Raw genomic sequence first — 13,129 nt, forward strand, 5'->3', positions numbered from 1 at the left:
ATAACAACAGAAACAGGGTAAATAGCCAGGCTTTGTCCCCTGAGGACACTTTAAGATAACAGTCAGGGCAGGAACAGAGAGGGGCTAAACGCTGTTTGAGGAAAAGATCAAGTGGTCACATATTTCCCATCCTTGGGGCAAGGGAGACACTGCACCTGTGCAGAAAGGCTCCTTAGGGGGTCAATAAAAAGGAGGTACCACCCCATAATAGGTGATGCCAAGGCCCCCCATAGGCCTCTGGGCTGGAATCCATCTTGGAAAAAAGTTGTGCACGCGTGCTGGGGAGGGCCCTAGGGCAGGTCATGTGTGGAAAAAGAAACCAGGTAATTGGCCGAAGGTCAACAAAGACCGGGAAGAACTGCCCTATATGAATGATGGAACAGCCTCTAAACTGCATTTCTCCTCATTAGGGAGGACGCCCACACCCTTTTCTCTACAGGTGTGTATCTCTGCCTTGCTTCTGTCTTAGCTAAATGAACCGTCTCTCTGTGTACTCTCCCACTTGTGCTGTGCTGTGCCTCTAATAATAAACTTTGCACCTGTTTTTACAGTTTTTGCCTCCTTGAAACATTCTTGCTTTGAAATGGAGGCAAGAGCCAGGGAATGTTTGCTTCTAGCTGCTAGCCCAGCAAGTGGCTAGGATTCCTGGTTTTCATCCAGGCTACCCGGGTTCAATTCCTAGGCAGGGAACTAAGATCTCACTTCAAGCCACTGCTCACTGCTCCCTGTCTGGAATGAGTACAACATGGTCAGAAAGAGGTTGGTTGAATCTGTGGATGTGGAATCTTGGTTACGGAGGGACCACCTGTAGCGAAGGCTGACTGTAAGTTATATTCAGACTTTTGAATGAGTGGAGGGTCAGCGCCACTAACCTCCAGGTTGTTCCAAGGTCAACTGTATAGTAATTTCCTCAAAGAATAAGACATTGCTGACGTGGTTTAGCTGCGCAATGAGCTCATCAGTACTCCTTATTTTCAATTTTTGCCACCATCAGTGTGAAGCTTTATTTTTACTTGAGGTATAATTTATAAATTAATACAATAAAACTCATTTTAATTGTACAGCATAATGAGTTCTATCAAATGTGTAAGGTCATAGAACACCACCACGATCACGTTCTAGAACATTTCTGTTGCCCCCAGAAGTTATCTCATGACCCTTTTGCGGTTATTCTATCTAATCCATCCCTAGGCAACCACTGATCCACCTTCTGCCCCCGAAGTCTTGCCTCTCCTAGAATTTCGCATAAGTGGAATCACGCAGTACATAATCTTTCATGCTTGACACTTAGCATAAAGTTTCATGATTTGTCCGTCATGTTATGTGTTCAGGATTCTGTGTCTTTTTATTGCTAGTATTCCAAAGTGTCCACGTGCCTCCCTTTTTGTGTGCGTTCATCAGCTGATGGGCATTTGTGTTGTTTCCAGTTTGGGGCTATTATGAGTAATGATGCTATGAGCATGGTGTATAGGTCTTTATGTGGACATTTGTTATCATTTCTCTTGGGCAAATTCCTAGGAGTGGGATTGCAGGTCATATGGTAGGGGTATGTTTAACTTTGTAAGAAACTACCAACTGTTTCCCCAAGTGTCCATCCCATATTTCTTTTTTTTTTTTTGCGGTACGCGGGCCTCTCACTCTTGTGGCCTCTCCCGTTGTGGAGCACAGGCTCCGGACGCGCAGGCTCAGCGGCCATGGCTCACGGGCCCAGCCACTCCGCGGCATGTGGGATCTTCCCAGACCGGGGCACGAACCCGTGTCCCCTGCATCGGCAGGCGGACTCTCAACCACTGCGCCACCAGGGAAACCCCTGTCCATCCCATATTTCAAGCAATCTTATCAATAGTGTATGAGAGTTCCAGTTCTTCCACATCCTCAGCGATACTTGGTATGGTTTGTAACGTTAGTTTTAGTCATTCTTGTGGCAATTTATTGTATTTTAATTTGTAATTCCCTGATGACTAGCGATATTGAACATCTTTTCATGTGTTCATTTACCATCTGTATATCGCTTTTTGGGACATATCTATCCAATTTTTGGACAGTTTTTTTCACTGAGGTTTTCGTCATCTAATTACTGAGTTGTAAGAATTTGTAAAATATATTCTGGGTACAAATCCATCTCTAGATGCATGACATAAAAATACATAAATATTTTCTCCCTCTCTATGATTGAGTTTTCATTTTCTAATTGAGTATTTAGAAGAGCAAACAATTTTAATTTTTGTGAAGTCCATTATATCACTCTTTTATGGTTCATGTTTTTAGTGTCCTGGTTAAGAAGTCTTTTTTTTTTTTGGCCACACCGTGCAGCTTGTGGGATCTCAGTTCCCTGACCAGGGATTGAACCTGGGACCTCGGCACTGAAAGTGCGGGAGTCCTAACCACTGGACCACCAGGGAATTCCCGTGGTTAAGAAGCCTTTACTTAATCCCTCTTTGTTTATCTCTTCTCAGGGATCATTGTCCTGTGACGCCTATTGTTCAATGTCTTAAAATAATCTTTTCATATATTTTGGACAGTGTTTTAGTTGTTTAAGGCGAGAGGGTAAATCGGATCCCTGTTACTCTGTCATGGCCAGAAATTTCCAACTTTTAGCCATCTAAACTAATCAAACTCAGAAACAGAGAGTAGAATGGAAGTTGCCAGGGGCTGAGAGGTGGGGGAAATCAAAAGATGTTGGTCATATGAAACAAACATCCAGTTATGAGTAAGTGGTGGGGATCTAATGTACAGCGTGGTGACAGTTGTTAACAATACTATAATTATATACTTGCAAGTTGCTCACTGAGTAAATCTTAAATATTCTTACCACACAGACAAAAATTGTAATTATGTGAGGCGATAGATGTGTTAACTGACCTTATTGCAATATATATGTGTATCAAATCATCACCTTGTCCACCTTAAGCTTCTGCATTGTTAGATGCCAATTATATAAGATCATCAGAACCTCAAAAGAGTCCTCATAACCCCTTCCCATTGCTTCCAAATCTTGGACAACTCGCATGGATGCACAAATATAATTTCAAGTCAGCTCTGTACTGATCTGTGAACGAGAAGCCACAGCTGTACCAAAATTGCCCCTAAATGTGTGGAATTTCGCTCTGCCAGAAGGCACAGCTACTGCTGAAGATTTGGAAAGCCTTGAGCTGTAAACTGTCATTTAGAAGAGAAAAGGGGGTTACCCTGTGGCATTGAAGACAAACCAAGGAAAGAACATGACAGGGGAACAAATAACCTCAGCCACGGTGAATTAGAATACCACCGGCCCAGGGCTTCCCTGGTGGCGCAGTGGTTGGGAGTCCGCCTGCCAATGCAGGGGACACGGGTTCATGCCCCGGTCTGGGAAGATCCCACATGCCGTGGAGCGGCTGGGCCCGTGAGCCATGGCCACTGAGCCTGCGCGTCCGGAGCCTGTGCTCCACAATGGGAGAGGCCACAACAGTGAGAGGCCCGCGTAACACCAAAAAAAAAAAAAAAAGAATACCACCGGCCCAATCTGATGGTGAGGTGCATAACCCTGTTCTTTTTGTCTCTTTTGGTTGCACTGCACGGCTTGTGGGATCTTAGTTGCCCAACCAGGGATTGAACCCGGGCCCTTGGTAGTGAAACCATGGAATTCCCCATAACCATCCATATATTGCTCACTATGACTCATCATTCTTCACCTCTACCCCCTTCAAGAGTCTCCTAAATTGACGGTGACTATAATAGATTGAATTATGTCCCTTTAAAAGATATGTTCAAGTCCTAACTCCTGGTACTTGTGAATATGACTTTATTTGGAAATAGAGTACTTGCAGATATAATAAAAATGTAAGATAAGGTCATTAGAATGGGCTCTCAATCCAACCAGGATGCTATTCTTATCAGAAAAGAAGGGAGGGCTTCCCTGGTGGCGCAGTGGTTGAGAGTCCGCCTGCCGATGCAGGGGACACGGGTTCGTGTCCCGGTCCGGGAAGATCCCACATGCCGTGGAACAGCTGGGCCCGTGAGCCATGGCCACTGAGCCTGCGCATCCAGAGTCTGTGCTCCGAAACGGGAGAGGCCACAACAGTGACAGGCCCGTGTACCGCAGAAAAAAAAAAAAGAAAAGAAGAGAAGAGAAACAGATTGTGATTCATAATAAAAAAATATATAATTTGGTTTTCATCCCTGTTCCTGGCACAAAACTCCTAAAATCCCTTGGAATTTCCTAAGTGAGGCGTCTGACGTAGGTGTCTTTAGTTATTAATGAGGTGACTTTTGGAAAGCACCAAGTGAAGGGGGCTTGTTGCCAGGGAATCCAACTATGTAATTAGAATGTTGGAACTTTCAATCCCACCCCCTGATCTTTGGGAAGGAGAGAGGGACTGGAGATTGAATCAATCACCAATGGCCAATGATTTAATCAATCTCGCTTATTTATTTATTTGGCTGTGCCGCGTCTCAGTCGTGGCATGTGGGATCTTTTGTTGCAGCACGTGGGCTCTTTGTTGCGGCGCGTGGGCTTCTCTCTAGTTGTGGTGCGCAGGCTCTAGAGCACGCGGGCTCAGTAGCTGCAGTGCGTGGGCTTAGTTGCCCTGCGGCATGTTGGATCTTAGTTCCCCGACCAGGGATAGAACCCATGTCCCCTGCGTTGAAAGGCAGATTCTTAACCACTGGACCACCAGGGAAGTCCCTAGTCAGTCATGCTTGGTTAACGCAGCCCCCATGAAACCCAAAAGGCTGGAGTTCAAAGAGCTTCTGGGTTGGTGAACACGTGGAAATTTGGGGAGAGTGGTGTGCGTGGAGAGGGCTCCATGCTCTTCCCCATACCTTGCCCTGTGCATCCCTTCCTTCCTGAGTTATATCCCTTTATAATAAACCGATAATCTGGTAAGTAAAATATTCTTCCAAGTTCTGTGAGCCACTCTAGCAAATTAATCAAAACCAAGGAGGAGGCTGTCGGAATGTCTGATCTATAGCCATGCAGTCAGAAGCACAAATGACAACCTGGACTTAAGACTGGCATCTGAAGTTGGGGATGGGGTTCTTGTGGGCTGAGCCCTTAACCTGTGGGGTCTGACCCTATCTCTGGGTAGAGAGTGTCAGAATTGAGTTGAATTGTAGGACAGCCAGCTGGTGTCCGAGAATCTCTTGATGTGGGGAAAACCCACACATCCGGCATCAGAAATGTCGTTGAGTGTGACAGTAGTGTGAGAATACAGGAGGAACACAGGAGGAAGGCTGAGTTTTCCCCAAATACACACACACACACACACACACACACACACACAGACACACACACACACACAGACACACACACACAGGTAAAGAAAGCCGGAGATTGGAGTGATGCAGCTACAAGTGAAAGAATGCCAACCATGACCACCGGAAGCTAGAAGAAACTAGAAAACAACATTTTCTACAGTCTTTACAGGGAACACGCCCCTGCCAACATGTTGATATTGGACTTCTGGACTATAGAACTGTGAGAGGACAAATCTCTGTTGTTTGGAGCCACTGAGTTTGTGATACTTTGTTACAACAGCCCTGGGAAACAATACAGTAACCAACGGTTGCAAAGGCATATTTACAGCCCAGTCAGTATGCAGCTATAATCGTATGAATTTCCATAACCACAGGGTGGGTACAATGACATAATTAGTCTTTCCACAATCAATAAAATTTCATGTTACAAGTCTCAAAAGTTTCAAGTGACAGAGGTATCGTTAATATGTTACTCTGTTGATATAATATAATTTCACGACCCATCATTGCATTTTCATTGTCACATACCCCTTGGTTTTTCTGAATGAACACTGGGCCTTCCCTTCTTGCCCCCAAAATGTAAATTTCAACCCTTTTCAAACGTAATAGTCTTTTGAAGTTGACTTGTGAGTATAAAGCTCTCCCCTCCCTGTGGACCCCAAAGCAAATATGAAAAAGAATTTTGAGGCCGTATATCGAGGCTCTAGTTTTTAGAATGAAAATACTGAGGTATGGGGTTCCCTCCTTTCTTCCTGTGGCTCTTTTATATTTTTTAAAGTTTATTTTATTGACGTATAGTTGATTTATAATGTTGTGTTCCTGTGGCGCTTTGAAATGGCACATTCTGGTTTCAAGATTTGGAGCCTGTGGTCTTCTTTCCCCCCCCATCAGAGCAGCTAGAAAATCTGGACAACATATATAAAAATAATCTGTTTGGATACATTGGGAGGACTAGCAAGACTGGGAAAAGTTGCAGAATCAGGATGTGGCGCGAGGTTCAGAGGTCTGCAGCTGCTTTTCACACAGGGGTCGATCAATAAGTTCTGCCAGGGATGACTCAGAGGTGGAGGAAACAAGCAGTTTTCAACATTCTTATGAAGCTGGAGGGACGAGAAATGGAGTTGAGGTCCACCGAGGAGAAGGGGGCCTGGGGAACACCCGAGGCATTTGGTAGAATGAGCAAAACCCAGAAACTGACTAGTTCTCACAGAGTTTAACGCCCAGGGTCAGATCATCTCAATCCCAGGGTGAATTAAAGAGATCTGGAAGGGCTACGGGCTCCAGCTTAGCTGCCTAAACAAAGGAGAATATGATCCCCTCTGGAGACGGGTGATTACATCTCCCAGGACCTCACATTGCCTCTAATTTTTTATCTGTGATCTCTGGCATTCGACCAGTTACAAGAAGGCAAGATGGTGATTGAAAAGCACGAGCCATTCAGCAGTTCAAATGACCTGGAGAGAGCTGAGCTGCCAGGTGTCCAAGTAGCCCATTATGATGAGTTAAAATGAAAGTAACAGTTAAGGCACTAATCACTGACTGTGATATGAGAAAGAAGCAGAAAGTACTGACCTTCCCCTGTTCTACGTTCCCCAGGAATGGCATGCTGGTGGAGAGTCAGCTGGAAGAGCACGGATGTGGGGGTCATCTCACAACTATGGGAACCCTAAACAAAAGGTCTGTGCCTTTTATGGACCTAGGGTCTGCGGGAGGGAAAGGGGAAGAGACAGAAGTAGAAAAGTACAATTACTGAACCTGAGTGGACACGTGTCTTCAAGATTTCCCCTGTCCCCTGATACATGGATGACTATGCTTATATCAGGAACCATTATCAGACGTCTTTACAAGGAAGGTACCTGGGCTAGGAATGCAGCCATGCAAAAGAGCACGGGCCAGCGATGCATTAGCTGTGTAGCAAGCACGCTGTGAGAAGGGCAACCTCAACCCCAATACTTCTGCTCAGCTTATGTTTCTCTGAAATCTGTCCACACTGGTGTGGGGAGCTATGATTCCTTCTTTTGCACGCTCTGTAGGTGTAGATTCCTTCATGTTCTTGGTGCTTCAGTTTCCTTCCAAATTTCGTGTAAACCAAAAATAACCGAACCACTGCAGCTTGACTAAGACACGTGACCCCGCCTGAATAGCTAGTGTTGACTTAAAGAGAATGGGCAAACCTAAAAGTTGAGAGTTATGTTTTATTCGGAGGGAAGTTTTAGGACTTCAAGCCCGGGAGGTAGCATCTCAAGTAACCCTGGAGAACTGCTCCAAGGAGACGAGGGGAAGTGAGGGGACAGCCAAGTTACATACAAGTTTTGCAACAAAGGGCAGGTAGTCTGAATGTCAAAAGATTGTTAATTAAAAGAAAACCGGATCTTTCTAGTTAAGGAGTTTAACGATTTTCTATGTATGGGAAGATGCAACAGGGCTCGCTGAAATCATTCCTCTGATATGCACCTCAGCTATCTGGGGCCGGTGTCCCATGTCTCCACACCCTGAGTTTCCCCAGGGCTCAACATAGGGAGCGCTGCATTCTGATGGCTGCTCGATGGCAGGTATTCTTTCCTTCCTGAGTTCCCTCAGGGTTCACCAGCTCACTTTAGGCTGTGGCTGCAATCGCTGATGACTGTGACATCCTTTGTTTACTGATATGGCAGGAAATATTCCATTTCTCAGATCCTCCTCTTGGTCAGGAATTCAACCAATATTTGGGAGACATTTCATGACTAAATTTTGTCCCATGGCACTGGGAGGCTCATCCTAGATCAGGCAAAAATTCTTGTGGATATGCTACTCCAGGGGCTAATTTCTGGTTTAGGCCCTGTTGATAATTAAAGATTCTCCGGGTCCTCTGTCTTTCTAGTCTATTGTGATCCTGGAGATGTTTTTCCCCTATTGCTTCTTCCCATACCTAGAGTTGATCTTGGGTGGCCTCAGTCTTGCAGCAGCTTGAAGCAGGGTTTCAGTTCCCAGACAGTGATTGAGGTCGGGTCGTGGTGGTGAGAGCACCAAATCCTAGCCACTGACCACTGGTCAGTGACAAGGCCCTAGCTCTTTGGCTTTGCAGAAAAAGAATTCCCAAAAAGACGAAGGTGTTTATTAGGAGGATAAAAGGTGCAGTATGTGTGGATAGACACGTGGGCGGGCTCAGAGAGAGAGTCACACCCTCGTGGTAGTTCGAATCACTTTTATGGGGCATTTCTTCCGGGTTTCCTTTGGCTAATCATTTTGATTTGCCTGGTTCAGAGTCCATATTTGGTATATCTCAGTATCCTCCCATGTGTGCGTGTGCATCCCTTAGCCAATACAGATTCTAACAAAGAGGCCGATGGGTAGTTGGCATCACTTACTATGGGGTGGCGCCCCCTCCCTTTTTGACCTCCAAGGAGCTTTCCTGTGCATGTGTAGTCATGAAGGTGCCCTGACTTTGAGAATGAGAAATATGTGGTCTCTTATCTTCTATCTGGGCAGGGCCCAGCTTCCTCCCTCGATTGTCCTACTATTTTCTTTTCTTTTCTTTTTTTTAATATTTCTTTTTTAATATATATATATATTAATATTCATTTATTTGGCTGCGTCGGGTCTTTTTTGTGGTGCACGGGCTCAGTAGTTGCAGCGCATGGGCTCAGTCACCCCACAGCATGTGGGATCTCAGTTCCCCAACCAGTGATCGAACCTGCGTCCCCTGCATTGGAAGGCAGAGTCTTAACCACTGGACCACCAGGGAAATCCCTGTCCTGTTATTTTCATCTTGGAGTATCGGTCCACAGAGAACAAACTCTAACTGTTTGCCCCAGGGACGCATCTATCTCCTGCCTTAAATCCCTCTGAGAGATGTGAACCCCAAGAAATCTTTATTGGGAAGATGAAGGGCGAAGGTCTGTCTTCTGTAGCTTTTTCAGGCTGGCAAGGGGCTCTACCTAGTTGGGATCACGAAGCTCTCGCCCTGTCCCATAAAGGGGCCCCAGGGTGACTTCTGTTGTTATTTCAGCAGGACCTGTTCTGAGGAGTGGCTGGAAGGCTAAGAGTCCCTGCATCACCATTGTCCTGTCGTGCCCTAGAGAAAACAAACTAAATAATTCGATTAGAGAAGCAGGGACTAAAGATTAGTAAAAGACTACTAGAATCAGAGATTCAAGCAAGGGTAGGAATCTGGTTATACAAGGTCGGCATATCTTTGTTAACCTCAGGCTTAATATTTAGTACATTTCTCTGTTTCTAAAATGGAAGGTCTGAACCTGTTGGTCCCAGGCCTCCTAAGTTGCACTGAAAGGTCTTAGTGGTAGATTTGCAATTACATGGAAGACAACAGAACACTAGGCGAAATATAACATAAACCAGTATGGCTGAAATGAGGAAGGTTATAAGAAAATGGAAACCTCCCGTCAGAAAGTTTTAAATATCTTGTGGGATCCAGGAGAACAAGTTAGAAAACCAGTTTTCAATTTTCCCACCCAAATTGAATAGTGAGGATTGGTGGTTAATTGTCTGCTGAAGCCAAGTGGCTTGTTGTAGACTTTTCTCAATGTCCGTCTCTACCTGTGAAGAGGTGTTAATGTACACGCCCAACAAAAAGTGTTGGCAGCTGCACATACTCCTCCTTGTTCTGCCAACAGATACTCCAGGGCCAGTGGGTTGTCAAGTACCACCTTGGCCAGCGAATTTAGAGACTTCCGTAAATTTTTTATATTTTAAAATTTTTAAAAATTTATTTATTTTTGGTTGCGTTGGGTCTTCGTTGTCGCGCGGGGGCTTCCTCCAGTTGCGGCGAGCGGGGGCTACTCTTGGTTGTGGTGCACGGGCTTATCATTGCGGTGGCTTATCTCGTTGCAGAGCACCTGTTCTAGGTGCGTGGGCTTCAGTAGTTGTGGCTCGCGGGCTTCAGCAGTTGTGGCTCGCGGACTCTAGAACGCAGGCTCAGTCGTTGTGGCACACGGGTTTAGTTGCTCTGTGGCATGTGGGATCTTCCTGGACCAGGGATTGAACCCGTGTCCCCTACACTGGCAAGTGGATTCTTAACCACTGTGCCACCAGGGAAGTCCCAAGACTTCTGTAACTTAGTGAGTTAGCGGTACTGTTAGCTATGGCAGTAAGAGTATGAGACAAGTTTCTAAGGACATGTTGGTGGCCAGCTACTCCCCACCATGGTTACAAGGTGTACCTAAAGAAATAGGTGTCTCCATTTGGGATGCCACCAGGTAAATCTTGAGTTAATTGAGCAAACAGTTTTAATGAACTAGCCCAGTGCTTGGATTCGTTTAAGGAGTGGATCGAGAAAGGAGTAATCAAGATTTCCAGCATACACTGTGTGGGCGTGGAGTTATTGCAGAGGCAATTAGTGGCCCATGGTTTCTCATCTACCTGGCATACGAAAATGTATTCTGGTGGGGCACAGTAGACTAGCAGGCTTAAGGTTTTAAGGCCCAGCCACTCAATTCTATTGCTATGAAAACGTTCTCCAACCACATACCCAACACTTTCCATCCACGTCTGTCCTAATACTGTTCCTTTACTCTTCCTTTGGGTAGCGGGTTAGGGTTTGAGCACAGACAGGTAACTGGAATTCTGGCTTAGGAGGATCCATTATAAAGCACTGGGGTGCTTTATTCCAATTCTTCATCCTCCCAGTTTGACTTCATATTCTCCTTTTGTTGCTAAGGGGAGGGTTAAGCAAGAGACGTTAGAATTTTCTTCAGTAGGAAAATGAACAATTCTGACTTTGTACGTTACAGTTCTGAGCCTTGGGTCTCTGGTAAAAGACCATTTTCCATTAGGAACTTGGCTAAAATTCCTCCTGGGATGGACAAGGGGGTCGCTCTGGTCCACGATAGACTTAGCTCGGGGTAAACAAATCCAGCGTTCTGTCGGCTGAGAGAAGGAAGCAAGAGTTTGTGCAATGCAAACCAGAGAGTTGTTTGTTCATCCTGTGGAGGCATAGAAAAGCTTAGGCAACTAGTAGCTTCACAGGAGCGCCAGTCAGGGTTATATTTAAATCACCCAGCGCGGGGCAGAGAAGTTCAGCGAATTCTGAAAGCAAGGGTGAGGAAGACAATAGTTATCTAAATCCACCAGAGCATATCAATTATTCTGCGAGTGGATTGGAGTGCCGGAAGGGAAAAAGGAAGAGTACTCTGGGTACTTAGCCTGGGGTCTAAGAAATCTTATGTCCTTTTTGAATGAAAGCTTCAGGTCTTCGAGTGGCTGGAATTTTCAGGCTCTCTTGGGTCCTCTGGATCTTGTATAGACTCGGAGGATGGGGTGGATTCACAGGGATGGTTGGAATGTGGATCTACAGGTCCCTGTAACGTATCAGTGGAGACAAGTTTAATCCTGGACAGGTGAACCCAGCTGGTGACCCCCTGGAGTTCAACTGCCCTAGGAGTGCTCAGCAGGCCTTGGTAAGGACCCTTCCGTTTGGGGAGCAGTTGGTCACCAGGGGACTCATTTTTCCAGGTCTTTAAATGTACCCAGTCTCCAGGGTTTACAACAGGGTGTCTGTGATTGTCATCTGGAAAGGGCTGTACTCTGTTACCGTGCTCTTGGGTAGGCTTCCGGACCTGGCCTAGGTTTATAATATGTCTAAGATGAGCCTGGGTTTCTGGGTTAGTTAGCACGTCCAGAGGAAGGAATGGCCTTCGTATGTCATTTCGAAAGGGCTTAACTTAGTGGTTGTTTTAGGAGCGGCTCTCACCCGTAAGAGGGCTATTCACAGAGTTTGCCCAAGGTTTTCTTTAGCGTATGATTAGCCTGTTCTGCTTTTCCTGAGGACTGAGGTCTTCAGGACGAATGGAGGTGGTATTTACTTCCTAAACCCTGCGAAAGCGGTAGCGTGACCTTTGCTACAAATGAAGGTCCACTGGCACCCTGAAGGGGACGGAGCAACCCGAGTCTAGGAATAATTTCCTTTGGGAGAGGTTTAGCCACTTTGGTTGCCTTCTCTGTTCTAGTAAGGAAGGCCTCTATCCATCTATAAAGACTAAGTAAGTACTGGAAGCCCTGGAAAGAGGGCATCTGAGTGAAATCTATTTGCCAGTCCTCTCCTGGGTAAGTTCCACATCGCTGGACTAACGAGAGGGGGAGGCTTGAGGTTGTCCCCTGGATTATGTATGGCACAAAGGGCACAGGCTCGAGTAACTCTTTGGTCTCCAGGAGCCCTTTCCCTGTAAAAAGCCGGAAAACAGTTGTAGACATTGCATCCCTCCCCAGATGGAGGGAATCATGTAGCCCTTTAATAATTTTCCATTGGTCAGAGAGAGGTATGAGCAATTTCTGATCTATGTGCCACCAGGCTTCCGTTCCCTTAGTTCCCCCTCTGTCTCATGCCCAGCTCTCTTCGGAAGCTGAGTACATTAAAAGGGGTAAGGGATGGGTTTAATGCCTTTTCAGTTATGGGCATCAGGGCTGCTCTCTTTGCTTCCTGATCTGCCCTGTTGTTTCCTTGGGAAATTTGATAAGTTCCCTTTTGGTGCCCACGGCAGTGTATGACTGCTGCCTGTTTTGGTTTTTGAACCACTTCTATGAGATGTGAAATCCCAGCCCCATATTTTTTAGGGGAATTTCTCACATTTAGAAGTCCTCTCTCTTTACAGATAGCTGCGTGGGCATGTAAAACAAGGAAGGCATATTTTGAGTCGTTGCATATATTTACAACCTTTCCTTCCCCCAGGGTTAAGGGTTGGGTTAGAGCTATCAGTTCAGCCTTTTGGGCTGAGGTGTTAGGTGGCAAAGGTTTTGCTTCTGTGATGCTATGAGCAGTCGTGATAGCATACCCTACCCTCCTGACTCCATCTTTAATGAAACTAATGTCATCAGTAAACCACTCTTCCTCAGGGTTTTCTATGGCCTGGTCGGTCAGGTCAGACCTACTTTTTTTTTTTTTTTTTTTTTTTTTTTTTAT

General features: G+C 45.7%; 1 non-coding gene across 1 annotated transcript; it reads right to left on the bottom strand.

Moving 5' to 3' along the window:
• Positions 1-2,328: 2,328 nt before the first annotated feature.
• On the bottom strand, positions 2,329-2,402 carry TRNAE-UUC (transfer RNA glutamic acid (anticodon UUC)). Its single transcript has one exon. It is a non-coding gene; the product is annotated as a tRNA-Glu (tRNA).
• Positions 2,403-13,129: the final 10,727 nt, after the last annotated feature.

The sequence above is a fragment of the Lipotes vexillifer genome, unplaced genomic scaffold (assembly GCF_000442215.2).
Source record: "Lipotes vexillifer unplaced genomic scaffold, Lipotes_vexillifer_v1.1 scaffold1011, whole genome shotgun sequence".
NCBI lineage: Eukaryota > Metazoa > Chordata > Mammalia > Artiodactyla > Lipotidae > Lipotes > Lipotes vexillifer.